Source organism: Neltuma alba, unplaced genomic scaffold (assembly GCF_004799145.2).
Source record: "Neltuma alba isolate B1F8T4 unplaced genomic scaffold, ASM479914v2 tig00010560_pilon, whole genome shotgun sequence".
In the NCBI taxonomy this organism is placed as follows: domain Eukaryota; kingdom Viridiplantae; phylum Streptophyta; class Magnoliopsida; order Fabales; family Fabaceae; genus Neltuma; species Neltuma alba.
In genome coordinates this window covers 548,773-562,915 of record NW_021635427.1, presented here as the reverse complement: position 1 = coordinate 562,915, position 14,143 = coordinate 548,773, and positions in this window count along the sequence as shown.

Genomic DNA, 14,143 nt, shown 5'->3' with positions numbered 1-14,143 from the left:
AAGTAAGACAAATTTGAAATTTTGAAATTCAAAAGTTTTTTTTTTTTTGGATTATCCCAATAAATTTTAAAATTTTTAAAAAACAAAGTACACTTATTATATTATTATTTTAAATATTCATATGTTTATCTTGACAAAAAATTCCTTTTTTTTTTTGCTTTTGCAATTTTAATTTTAGAAACGAAAATTTTATGTTTTAAATTATTGGGTCGCGTTGGAGTGGTTTGCATGTTTTTACTATACAATCATTTTATAATAATTTTTATAAATATAGCTTATACGAAGATCACATGTTGCAAATAATGTGATTTACTTTTTCAGTTTGGTGCAGTAGGGCATCTGGTTTGAATTTTAAAATATGATACGATAGATAAGTGTTTTGTTTTGGAAATTTTTTTCCTGGTCAATTTTTTTGGAAGAAATTGATTATATTATTTTTATCACTCGTATGGATAATTACTTATTTCAAGAAATAATATTCTTTTAAATTATTTGTTTATATAAGACCCTGGGAGAACCTTCTACAAAATTCAGGTCCCACCCAACATCATCCGCCCAAAAAGCCTAATAAAACATTGCCACTATATCCAGAAAGTTACATTCCGGGTTGTGATGGGAGCTCATAATTTAAAAAATAATAATAAAACAGAAATAAATTACTAGACAATGTACTTAAATATGTTGGTAAAAAAGATAAGCTACTTAAATACTTTGAAAGTATTCATGACTAAGCACCTAGCATGTAAAAATTTTTTTTGCTCTTATATACCCTGAAAGTCTATTTTCGTAGTAAAAGTATCATAGTCGTTATTCGATGTTAGGTCTTACCATTAAATTATGCTGTTTAACCAGTGTTCATAACAGTCAAATTTAACAGTAGATAATGGTTCAGGACAGAAATGCTGCGAAATAAAACTTCTAAAGCATATAAGAAGAAAATTTTTTTCAGATATTGGGTATTTTCTCATAAATACTTTCAGAATATTTAACATTTACGCATCTTATCCTATAACTCATTAACTTTCCTAGAAGTGTTATTTCCTCAAAGCTCCTACAACGTGAAATGACATCTAAAGAGATGTTTGGATAGAAACCAAATTATAATTTTAAAAGTGATTTTATGACATACGAGTCAATATGTAAAAAAATTTATTTTGATTTATAAAAAAAAATACTTTTAGAAAATACTTTTAAAGTATCCAAACACCCTATAAGTTTCAAAGAAGATGGGTTGTTGATAAGGTTTTACCTTTTTTGTTCAAACATCCCTGTTTGGTATGTAGGCCTGACATTTGGTGGATTGAGAATGGGGCTGACGTCGGGGATCAGAGTGAGATTGGGGGGTGAGACCGTGAGAATGAGATTTTAAGATTATGTTTAATTTCTTCTTTTCTGCCAAGTCGAACCTCTGACTATTTGGTTACATGCATGGTGCCCAAACCAAATCGCCAGAAGCCATTATGGCAAAGCTGCGTTCAAAATATTTAAAGGTAATGCTTATATTAATTTTATTTTATTATTTTATTACAATATTTATTATTTTATTATTTTATCATCAGTTATGAATTATAAAAAGACTAGAGTACCCTTATTATTAAACAACCCAAAAAAAGGGGGCGCGCCGCTCGTCTCTGCCCCTCTTGGTCGTGGTAACCCTTCCTTTCCTGTCTTCTCCTTCAGATGAAGCTTGCGTGAATCTCTTATGTCGTGATGGTTCTCTCTCTCTCTCTCTCGATGCCGTAGTGAAGTTCGTCTTCTTGTTCTCAGATGGCGAAGTCGAACAAATCTGGGTTTGTAGATATGGTGAAGCCGAACCGGTGTCTCCCCCTCTCTTTTTCTAGCTCATGATTTTTGGATTTAGAATCGACAAGAAGGATAGACGGCGCTATGATTTTCCTATTGTTTGATTTATGGATTATAGATCTAATGTATTGACTTCTTGATGCGACTTGTTAGCTTGAGCTATTCCTTTTCTTATGGATTCAAATCTAATCTAGGGGACGTTGGCTTAGGACTTGAAAGAGAGCATGAAATGGCGTCGGAAGTCGCCTACGAGGGACCCAATATCGCCGTCGGAGTCGTAGGGTGTCGTCAAAGGGGGAAGAAGACCCGGCTTTAGTTAGACCCATATGCGATTGGAATGTGGCATCAGAAGGGAAGGTGGAGGAGGAGGGCAGGGGTGAATGACGGTGGAGGAGATGGTGGCTATTGGTCTTGGAGACGGTGGCTCTGCTGATCGTAGGGGTCGATGAAGATTGGGGGTGTTGTCATCGGAGAAGATGGGGGTGGTGCGGTGAGGGCAACTGTAGGATGTGAACAGCGATGATTTTGTCCCAAATATTGGCTTGATTCCAATCATAAGATACAAACAAATTAGAACAAAAAATAATACAAAATAAAATTAGTATTTAAAAGGAGTTTTATCTTTGTAAACACTTATAAAAGCCAATCCAAGGGAGGCTTTTATCAATGCCGAGGGATAGGCGGTATTGTTTAATCTTTACCTATGTTGCCTAATTCCAAGTTGCTTCTGATCTCTCATGCGAAACAAAGCAAAACGAGGTCAATCCCAACCCTAACCCCTCGTTGTCATGTATCAAACAGGGAATTGTTAAAAATAAAAATTAGATAATTAAGTTATAAAAATAAAAAAATTATTTCAATTGGTTATTCGTAAAAAAAGTTGTGCTGGTTTCTTTGATATACTCTTATTAACCTTCACTTGATATATGTAATCAATAATTAAAAATAATTTAAAGAAAAATTATAAATTTGGAAAACAAATTAAATTGAGATGTTGTACTTAATGCTAAAATAAATCTCTCAATTAGTTGCAACATTTAAGGATAGAGAGAGTAATATTGTTTCAAAATAATAATCCAGTGACTTATTTTAATCTTAAAGCCCTAAAGCTAACCCCGTTGTGAATTATCATATGCTTCTTCCAAAGTCCTCCCTAAGAAATCCCTTTTAGAGGTATCAATAAAGTTATGTTTCAATATTAAGAGTGTAAATTCATAGAACTCCATAACATTGGCCTTTTCTTTTTCTTCCTTATATTATGTTATTATTATTGAAAATGGCTCCATGAATTCAAATGGTTTTCTTTCTTTTATTTTCTTTTTTTTTTATACGATTTGTTTTTCTTTTTTCCCAGAGAATTCAAATGATTTTTTTAACTCATATTAAAGGTTCCATTTAAATGATTGGAAATCCGAACATGAGCCAAGCATGACTGAAAAATGCTACGCTCGAGACATTTCATTTGCTTTGATAGTGTTTTTAATGTTCTGCTAAAATAAATAGCGTTTTTTAGCATTATGGAGTGAAAGGGGAGTTTCTGTATTAAATATTAGAATTTATTTTAAAAAATAATTGAACTATTTGAGAAATAAAAATGTGAAACAAGTAATTATGATGATCTGGGAAATAACTTTCCAAAAAGTATTATAACTTTTGGCCATAACAAAATATTATAACGTTAAATAATCTTGCCCAAACTTGTTGCACAATAATTAATTCTCATACTTTTTAATGAATTGATGACCGTCGACGTGGAAAAATGGTTATCTATGTATTTTTCAGACACTATAAATAAAATTTATGTAAGGCAAAATACAGTAATATAGTTCTAATAATCCATAATAAGTATTGTAAATTTTGATGCTATTTGTTTTGTTTTTATCATAAGCCAACTATAACTATTGTCCCAAAAAAGGTGTGTTTGGGATAGCGGTGGCAGAAGTAACTTTTTTTCAATCTGTCTTTTACAGAAGTTAGATTGAGTAAAAGTTAGATAGTATAATGTGATTTATATTTGGATTGAGTTTTGTAAAAAAATCAGTTTGAGAAACTAAAACTTGTTTGGATAATAAATGTAAAAGTAAATTTGAATGTAAAATGACTTAAAAGGACATGAATTTTATTAAATAGTACATATCTAATATTAGATATATATATATATATATAATATGACTATTTTGTAAGAAGTAAGGAAAATAAAATTATTAAAAGTAAAGAAATTTAATTTATTATTAGAAAGAAATTATATATATAATGTGATCATTTTTAAAGAAGTAATGAAAATAAAATTATTAAAAATAAGGAAATTTAATTTAGTTGCCTCTTTGGCCTTGCCTCCTCACACTCAAGACATTTAATATTTCTCACAAAATTCATGAAGTTACACCTATAATATATTAGAGAAAGAGTCCACCAACATCAGTATGTTAATATTTTAATACTTGTTGAAAGCAAGACGTGGGGCTACATGTGCTGCACAAAATCAATAAATTAATGTCCAAATCCTCTAATGGTATTTTGCAACACACACCCTCACCGAAAAGTAGCTTCTTTCAACTTATGGCAGAAGTCAGATTGCGTGAACATGAACCCAAACACTCATTTTCAGCTTACCTCTTGCTTCTCTCGTGGGGACGCATGTTTGGAGGCCCAAACGTGATCCCAAACAAACCCAAAGACACTTATATTATGTTTAACGTTATTATTATATACTCATAATTTGTACTATCTCTCTTTGATCTTTATTTTAATAAGTTTTTTAGTATATCAGTAAAATAAATAGTTAAAATTTTATTTTAATGAACCTGAACATTTATATGAAAAACAAATATTACGTCCTTTCACCAAATTTTCTAATTCTAATTCCATTCTCATCAAAGTACTGATACTCAACTTAGATCACCTGGACAGACTAGTGAACTAATTCTTTAATTGATTTGGTCAAAAATTATGAATGGATTAGCTTGATTGAATTTTATATTTTTCTCTCTTTGTTGAGTCTAAACATATATCTTAAGTTAAAAAATAATAGTTTATCATATTTATACTTTATTAATTCTGTTTTGTCAGATTATGTATGGTTTGTACATAGATATTTTATTTATTTGTAAATTAGCCTTTTTATTTAAATATTACTCTTTTCATGATGTTCAGCATCAAACTGCTTTCACAACCAATTTAGTAACCATTTGGATTTTAAGTGACTTGTATAAAATTAACTTCAATTATAGTCTAAATCCAAATATCACTTAAAAAAAATTTATTAGCGATTGCAAATGATTCATAGGTTCCCTTTTAAATAAGTAGAGCCAGCCAACACTTTTTCCCCCATCAGAACCGGCCGACTTTTGCTCTATAGTGATTCCCTAAACAACTTGATTTCTACAAACAAACAAATACGAGTACTTAGTGAATTAATTTAGTCAAATTTGGTCTTTTAATAATAACTAGTAAATATGTAGTCTTGAAGCAAAAAAAAAAAAAAATTTAGTCATTTAACTTAATATAGGGTTTTCATTTGGTCTTTTAGCTTTAAAAAACATATTATCTTACAATTTTTAACAAAAAATTGATGATACTGAGATTTTAAATATTAATAAAATATTATCAAATACTAATATATTAAGTTTAATTTTTAAAATAACTATAATTATCACTGAAAGTTATCATTCAAGCCTAACATTTTAAAGCTAAGAGACCAAAAATATATTTTTTAAAGCTAAGAAAATAAATTGTAATATTATATAGAATTAAAAGATCAAATGTATACTTTAATCTTTTAACAATTATTAATACTTTCACATATTGGCAAATGGAGCTTTTAAAAATGTAGATTTCTTCATAGGCATGCAAGAATATTTTCAAATTGATACCCTTAACAAACTGAAAGGGTGTTTGGAATCCCTTATAAACATTTGAAAAAATACTTTCATGACAAGATAAAACTCCTCTCATGTATTTATTTTGAATATCGTAAAACTCTGCTGTTTACTGGAAACTAAATCTCATACTTGAAGGGAAAAAAGATGGGAGAGTTGAAATTTTCTTATTTAAAAAGGGTATTTTGATTATTGTATATAATTTATATTTATTTATATATAAAATATATTTATGTAAAGTCAGACCAAACATAATTATCATAATCACCGTTACATATACATTATATTCCATCTCAAACCATCAGATTCCGTTAGTTTCATGAGCCATATGAGGCAAAAATATTGTTGAATAAAAAAGTGGGTTTTTATACGTGAAATATTCTCATGTGTGTCTCTAATTTAAAAAAAAAAGTATAAAGATCGAAGTACTACTAATAATGATAAGATAATCTTCGGTTAAAAAAAAGTTAATGATAATCAAAATATATTATATTTTGCATATCTCAATTTTTATGAATTATGACCAATTAAACGAGATGAACTTCTATCCACAATTTACTAATAGCATGACTTGATGCAAATTTTATATTTGACATTTAGTTAATACTACCTCCGGTCCTAATTATAAGACCCAGTTGACTAATTTGAGGAGATTAAGGAAGTAAGTTAAGTTTGTTATTTGTAATAAATAAGTGTTGTCATTCCTAAAATATCCTTGCTAATTAAGTGTATTAGCTAAAACTATCATGATTAAAAGGATTATTTTGGAAAAAAAATATATAAATATGAGAGACAAAATAGATTGGGGTCTTATAATTAGGACCAAACAAAAAGTCAAACGGGGTCTTATATTAAAGACCGGAGGTAGTATTTGTTACTCTCCTTGGTCCTAAATATAAAGCTAGCAGAAAAATTTGTTTTCGTTCTCAATATAATATCTTAATATATTTATCTCTTAAATTTATAATTTCTGTCCCCCCAAATCTGTCCATATTGATTTGAAATATTAAGGAGATTTTTCATCAAAAGAATAGTTTTCAATACAGATAATTAAAAAGATATTTCATAAAAGTTAATTAACGCATATTTTTTATAAGTAACTACTTAAATACTTTTTCTAACATCTGCAAATTAATTATTTGTCTCATAAATTTAGGGACCACAGAGTATAAACATCTTTTGAGATGGGTCACACAAAAAAAGAAACCAATTATGGTCCAAATAATTCTTAATATTAATAAATATTAACTGAAACACCTTTCAACAAAAATATTTCAATAAATTGTCATCTAAAACATTTTGTTATGAGTTGACAGTTCACGCAGAAACATTTTGCTCTGAGTTCATAATAAGCTCTCAAGTCTCAGCCAAAGCACAATAACTTTACAAGAAAACCAAAGATCATAAAGATAGATTTTTTATTTTACAATCAAAGTTGAAAGATTTTTCTTAATTTGGTGCCTTTTCCTTTAAAAATTAAAATAGATGGAAAAGCAAAGTTGAAAATCAAAATAACACCAAATTGCATATACCAGCTTTTCATATATATATATATATATATATATTTAAAATAACGTCAATTGGCTGGTAACTTCTACATCCGAACAAAATCATTATATATTTCTGTTTATATGAGTTACAAGTATTTTAACTCTTGCATGTGCGTGTATATATATGTTAATTATGTTGAAAATTTTTGTTTGGTTTTATACAGTTTAAATGCATGTACACATACAAACATATCAACTACTAGTTCGAACCGGGACTCTTAAGAAAATTTTTTATATTCAGTTAAAAATCTAAGGAAAAAAATAATATTTTAAATAAAATACATTATATTAGAAAAACATACGGCAGGAAAAAATTGCACTAAAATAAAATGCTCATAAATAAAATTGCAAAAAAAAGAGATGATGAGTAAAATTAGACAACTAAAAAATCAGAATATTAGATGCACTTGCGAAACAACACTTTCTTTTGTCATTTTCAAGGTGATGAAACCAAAAACCTCGTCAAAAAAAAAAAACCAAAACATATGGCTGGCAGAAATCAGATACAATCTGTTGACAAATGAAAATAAATGGAAATATGGAACTGGGGGCCCTCAATATTCCCAACCCCTCAAAAAGAAAAAAGAAAACAGAAAAAAGGAAATTGAACCTTCCTGTTCCCCAGAAAGAGAAGCCAGCCAGTGCTTAGCATCCGGAACCTTATAAAATAGAACTGTCTTTGAAGTAATGATTTAATCACAAAACTCCTTCCGCTATTCAGCCTTTCCCGATTGAATAGGCAGCCCTAAAGATCAGCCGCAAATCATAATGACCAGACGAGATGGGCAACCTCTCCTATGGGCCAGGTCAGCCACTACAGTCCCACATCTGAATTAGGAAAGTAATAAAGCAAATATTTATCATACAAAAGTAACATCCACCATAAAGATTTAGAATCGCACGGCCATAGGAGACGTAGGAAGATGTTGTCAAACCAATTGAAAGAGAAACAGGATGAAGACCAAAGGGGTGTTTGGATAGAAACCAAACCATGGTTTCAAAAGTGCTTTTACGGATTACGAAGTAAATATGTGGAGGAGATTACCTCGTTTTGCGGAAAAATGCTTCTGAAACCATGGTTTTGGGTTTTCCAAACACCCCACAAATTCTTTTGCAATACTGAGGTACTCATGGGTATTAAAATAATCAGATAAGAAGTGAACGAGGAATAAATATTTTTAATAATTACGGTTGGCGATAGGATTCCTCTTTTGACATTCACGTCTTAGACGCATCATGATGTGACAAGGAATAGCAAGAAATGAAAACACCCTTCCGAAAAAAGTCCTTTCATCATTGCTTGTGACTAGATTTTGTTTTATTGAAGGTGGAGAGTGGAAACGGAGGACCTTTGTGGATTCAAAAGACGAGTTAGATTACTTAGATCAAAGACGTTCTTTTCTTTGGCCAAAGGTCAAAGATGTTCTAAAACACACAAAAATGTTAGCGAATATTCAATTTTAATACGTGGAACAGTGCACTACTACAGGAAACATGCAAAAATAAGAATACGCCAATATTCAATTTGATAAAAATATATTATCATGTTTTTATATTTTACCATCAAATAATTTTGTAAGAAAATTGTTTTTCTTCTACAAAAAAAGTTTGTGTAATGCTAAAAAAACAACTAAAACAACATCTCTGTTTATTTTTCCTTTCGGTTCATTTTAGAAAGATTTTTTATTTTAGTTATTTTACTGTTCAGTCAAGTAAATACAGGAAAAACATGAAAATAATAAATAAAAAAACAAGGTATTATTTTGCTGGAAAAATGAATGCAAAGATAAAGACAAAAAATGTGTTTTCTTTTCATTTTTTTCCATATATAAAAAAAAAGTTAGAAAAAAAATGAGATGAAAGACTCATTTTATTTTCTTCCAAACTTTTCTTTCCTCCCTCTTTTCTTCTCTTATTCAAAGAGAAAAAACTCACTTCTCTCCCTCATTTTTCTTCTTAATTTTTTTCCTCCCTCATTTTCTCTCCATCCAAACATCGCATAAAACATAAAATGTCTTTTTTTTTTTGCCAAACAAAAATATGATATGTCATCAATAGGACACAATTTGCTAATCAAATTAAGTTAAAGATAGTAAAATAGTTGAACATTTCATTTAAGAATTGTGATCTAAATGAGCCAAAACACATACATCAAAATTAAGTAAAAGACCTTGTTAAATATAAACTTCAATTGGCCGTGGAGAAAAAATTTGGCCTCCCTTTTTTTTTTTAAATGCAACTTTAACTAACACAAAATAAAGTTGGAGTTTCTCAATCAACCACTATCAAAGTATGATCAAATATCCATCTCTAGAATAACGGTCAAAGTATGGGCAAATATCAATCTCAAAAATCTTGTTAAACTGGTTTTATGCCCATGTGATGGATGTCCTAATTTGAAATATTCCAAGAGAAGAAAAAACACCTCACTACAAGTAACTTGCACATGATTATATACTATTTCCGATTTTAACATAATACCTTATTTGACTTTTATTTTGATCCTAAATATAAGATCCTAATCTATTTTGTTTCTCATATTTATTCATTTTCTTTTGAAGATAGTCCTTCTAATAATGGTAGTTCTAACCAATGTACTTGATTAGCAATGATTTTTTAGGAAAAGTAATACATATTTATTACAAATAATTAATTTAACTTATTTTCTTAATCTATTCAGATTAGTTAACTAGTTTTTATATTTAGGACCGGAGATGGTAATTAAACACAACACAATAAATGTTAGCACAACATCAACAAATATGGCAGCAACTTGAGTCTTGAAATATATAAAACTACCTTCTATGTATATTATATGCATAAGAAAGTTGTATATAATGAATGTTATATATATTAAATAAAATCATACACACACACACCTTGCTTGATACTTGACCCTACCCGACATTTGGCTCTACTTGAAAATGTCTAATTTTTTTGGATATTCTTCCAGTCCCAAAATATAAAAATTATTTTGTAGTGTAAATTATATTATAAAATAGATCTTAGATTTATAATTGGGATTAGATGAATAATGAGGGCATTAGGCTCTCATAAACACTCATGGGAAGGACTGATGATGTTTAACAATAATATATTAGATAATTGTTATAAACATTATAATTATGCGTGGATCGTTATATCTAAGAACTAGGCTTGATCTTCCATCTCATATTGAATGACATCGTGCCATATATAATCTCTAAATATTATGGGGTTTTTATTTTTTTTACTATTTATTCCCTGTAGCCGTTAATTGCACAATTAAGTCGTTTAATTCTCTTCTTTTTACATTTATAACTCTTTAGGCTAATCTTTAATGTTAGTGTCTTATAAATAATTAAAAAGAGGAGATGTGGATAAATATTTTTTTTTGGTTGGAAAGGAGATGTACATACATTTGGGATAATGAAATGGAATAAGAACCACTTGCTCTTTCTCTCCACTCATCTCTCTCATATCCCCAATCACTCTTGTGTTTTTCTTATTTTCATAACAATAATTATATTTACCATTATAGCATAATAATAACAATAATAACGATGATGATAAAGATAATAATAATGATTAAGGTATAAATTTGTTTTGAAAATTTTCAATGCTGGGCATTTAAAAGTTTTTTTGACTATAAAATTCTAGTAATATCGTCTCACGCTGTTAAAACATTAATATTGATCATTAATGTTTTTAATATAAAAAACTTGTTGATGTTTGCTAAAACATATAAATTGCCGTTAAGCTGTAAATTACCAAAAAGAAAACCTATAACTGGGTTTCTAAAATTTGAAAATGAGCTTTCAGATTTTTTTATCTGAACTAAACCTTCTCAATTCACGTGTTAACATAAAGACCCCCCCCAAAACCCCCCCAAAAAAAAAATTCATTCATTTATTTTAAATCTCTGTATTAAAATCAAACAGGCGCATCTTCCTTCCCCAGCCACCACCGTCTCCGTCTTTATCCTTCCCAAACTCCATGCATTTCCAGCAGTGAAGATCTCAACGCCACTTTCTTCAGGTTCATAGATTTTTGTCTCTTGCAATAGGGAAGATTGTGGGTGTTGTCATCGGAGAAGATGGGGGCGGTGCGGTGAGGGCAACTGTAGGATGTGAACAGCGATAATTTTGTCCCAAATATTGGCTTGATTCCAATCATAAGATACAAACAAATTAGAACAAAAAATAATACAAAATAAAATTAGTATAATAAAATTAGTACTTAAAAGGAGTTTTATCTTTGTAAACACTTATAAAGGCCAATCCAAGGGAGGCTTTTATCAATGCCGAGGGATAGGCGGTATTGTTTAATCTTACCTATGTTGCCTAATTCCAAGTTGCTTCTGATCTCTCATGCGAAACAAAGCAAAACGAGGTCAATCCCAACCCTAACCCCTCGTTGTCATGTATCAAACAGGGAATTGTTAAAAATAAAAATTAGATAATTAAGTTATAAAACCCGAATACTCCTGGCTTAGTGGTGACTGGCTAGGCCACAAGTGAGGCGAGTCTCTGCTCTTTGAGGGCGGGGGTTCGAATCCTCACTTGTTAAAAAGGGTACCGGGGAGGGCTTTACTTGTCGCCCGGCCCGAATCCGGACTAGTCGATCGCTCGGGTACAACTGGCCCAAAGAGGCTGGGGCCCAGAAAAGGCGCGGTTGGATACCGGATGGTTTATATAAAAAAAAAGTTATAAAAATAAAAAAATTATTTAAATTAGTTATTCGTAAAAAAAGTTGTGCTGGTTTCTTTGATATACTCTTATTAACCTTCGTAATCAATAATTAAAAATAATTTAAAGAAAAATTATAAATTTGGAAAACAAATTAAATTGAGATGTTGTACTTAATGCTAAAATAAATCTCTCAATTAGTTGCAACATTTAAGGATAGAGAGAGTAATATTGTTTCAAAATAATAATCCACTGACTTATTTTAATCTTAAAGCCCTAAAGCTAACCCCGTTGTGAATTATCATATGCTTCTTCCAAAGTCCTCCCTAAGAAATCCCTTTTAGAGGTATCAATAAAGTTATGTTTCAATATTAAGAGTGTAAAATCATAGAACTCCATAACATTGGCCTTTTCTTTTTCTTCCTTATATTATGTTATTATTATTGAAAATGGCTCCATGAATTCAAATGGTTTTCTTTCTTTTATTTTCTTTTTTTTATACGATTTGTTTTTCTTTTTTCCCAGAGAATTCAAATGATTTTTTTAACTCATATTAAAGGTTCCATTTGAATGATTGGAAATCCGAACATGAGCCAAGCATGACTGAAAAATGCTACGCTCGAGACATTTCATTTGCTTTGATAGTGTTTTTAATGTTCTGCTAAAATAAATAGTGTTTTTTAGCATTATGGAGTGAAAGGGGAGTTTCTGTATTAAATATTAGAATTTATTTAAAAAAATAATTGAACTCTTTGAGAAATAAAAATGTGAAACAAGTAATTATGATGATCTGGGAAATAACTTTCTAAAAAGTATTATAACTTTTGGCCATAAGAAAATACTATAACGTTAAATAATCTTGCCCAAACTTGTTGCACAATAATTAATTCTCATGCTTTTTAATGAATTGATGACCGTCGACGTGGAAAAATGGTTATCTATGTATTTTTCAGACACTATAAATAAAATTTATGTAAGGCAAAATACAGTAATATAGTTCTAATAATCCATAATAAGTATTGTAAATTTTGATGCTATTTGTTTTGTTTTTATCATAAGCCAACTATAACTATTGTCCCAAAAAAAGTGTGTTTGGGATAGCGGTGGCAGAAGTAACTTTTTTTCAATCTAACTTTTACAGAAATCAGATTGAGTAAAAGTTAGGTAGTGTAATGTGAAAAAATTTATGTGTTTGGATTGAGTTTTGTAAAAAAATCAGTTTGAGAAGCTGAAACTTGTTTAGATGATAAATGTAAAAGTAAATTTGGATGTAAAATGACTTAAAAGGATATGAATTTTATTAAATAGTACATATCTAATATTAGATATATAATATGACTATTTTGTAAGAAGTAAGGAAAATAAAATTATTAAAAGTAAAGAAATTTAATTTATTATTAGAAAGAAATTATATATATAATGTGATTATTTTCAAAGAAGTAATGAAAATAAAATTATTAAAAATAAGGAAATTTAATTTAGTTGCCTCTTTGGCCTTGCCTCCTCGCACTCAAGACATTTAATATTTCTCACAAAATTCATGAAGTTACACCTATAATATATTAGAGAAAGAGTCCACCAACATCAGGATGTTAATATTTTAATACTTGTTGAAAGCAAGATGTCGGGCTACATGTGTCGCACAAAATCAATAAATTAATGCCCAAATCCTCTAACGGTATTTTGCAACACACACCCTCACTGAAAAGTAGCTTCTTTCAACTTATGGTAGAAGTCAGATCGCGTAAACATGAGCCCAAACACTCATTTTCAGCTTGCCTATTGCTTCTCCGGTGGGGACGCACGTTTGGAGGCCTAAATGTCCCAAATAGGCCCAAAACACTTATATTGTGTTTAATGTTATTATTATATACCTTTTAATTTGTATTATCTTTCTTTGATCTTTATTTTAATAATTTTTTTAGTATATCAGTAAAATAAATAGTTAAAATTTTCTTTTAGTGAACATGAACATTTATATGAAAAACAAATATTACGTACTTTCACCAAATTTTCTAATTCTAATTCCATTCTCATCAAGGTACTGATACTCAACTTGGATCACCTGGACAGACTAGTGAACCAGTTCTTTAATTGATTTGGTCAAAAATTATGAATGTATTAGCTTGATTGAATTTTATATTTTTCTCTCTTTGTTGAGTCTAAACACACATCTTCGGTTAAAAAATAATAGTTTATCATATTTATACTTTATTAATTCTATTTTGTCAGATTATGTGTGGTT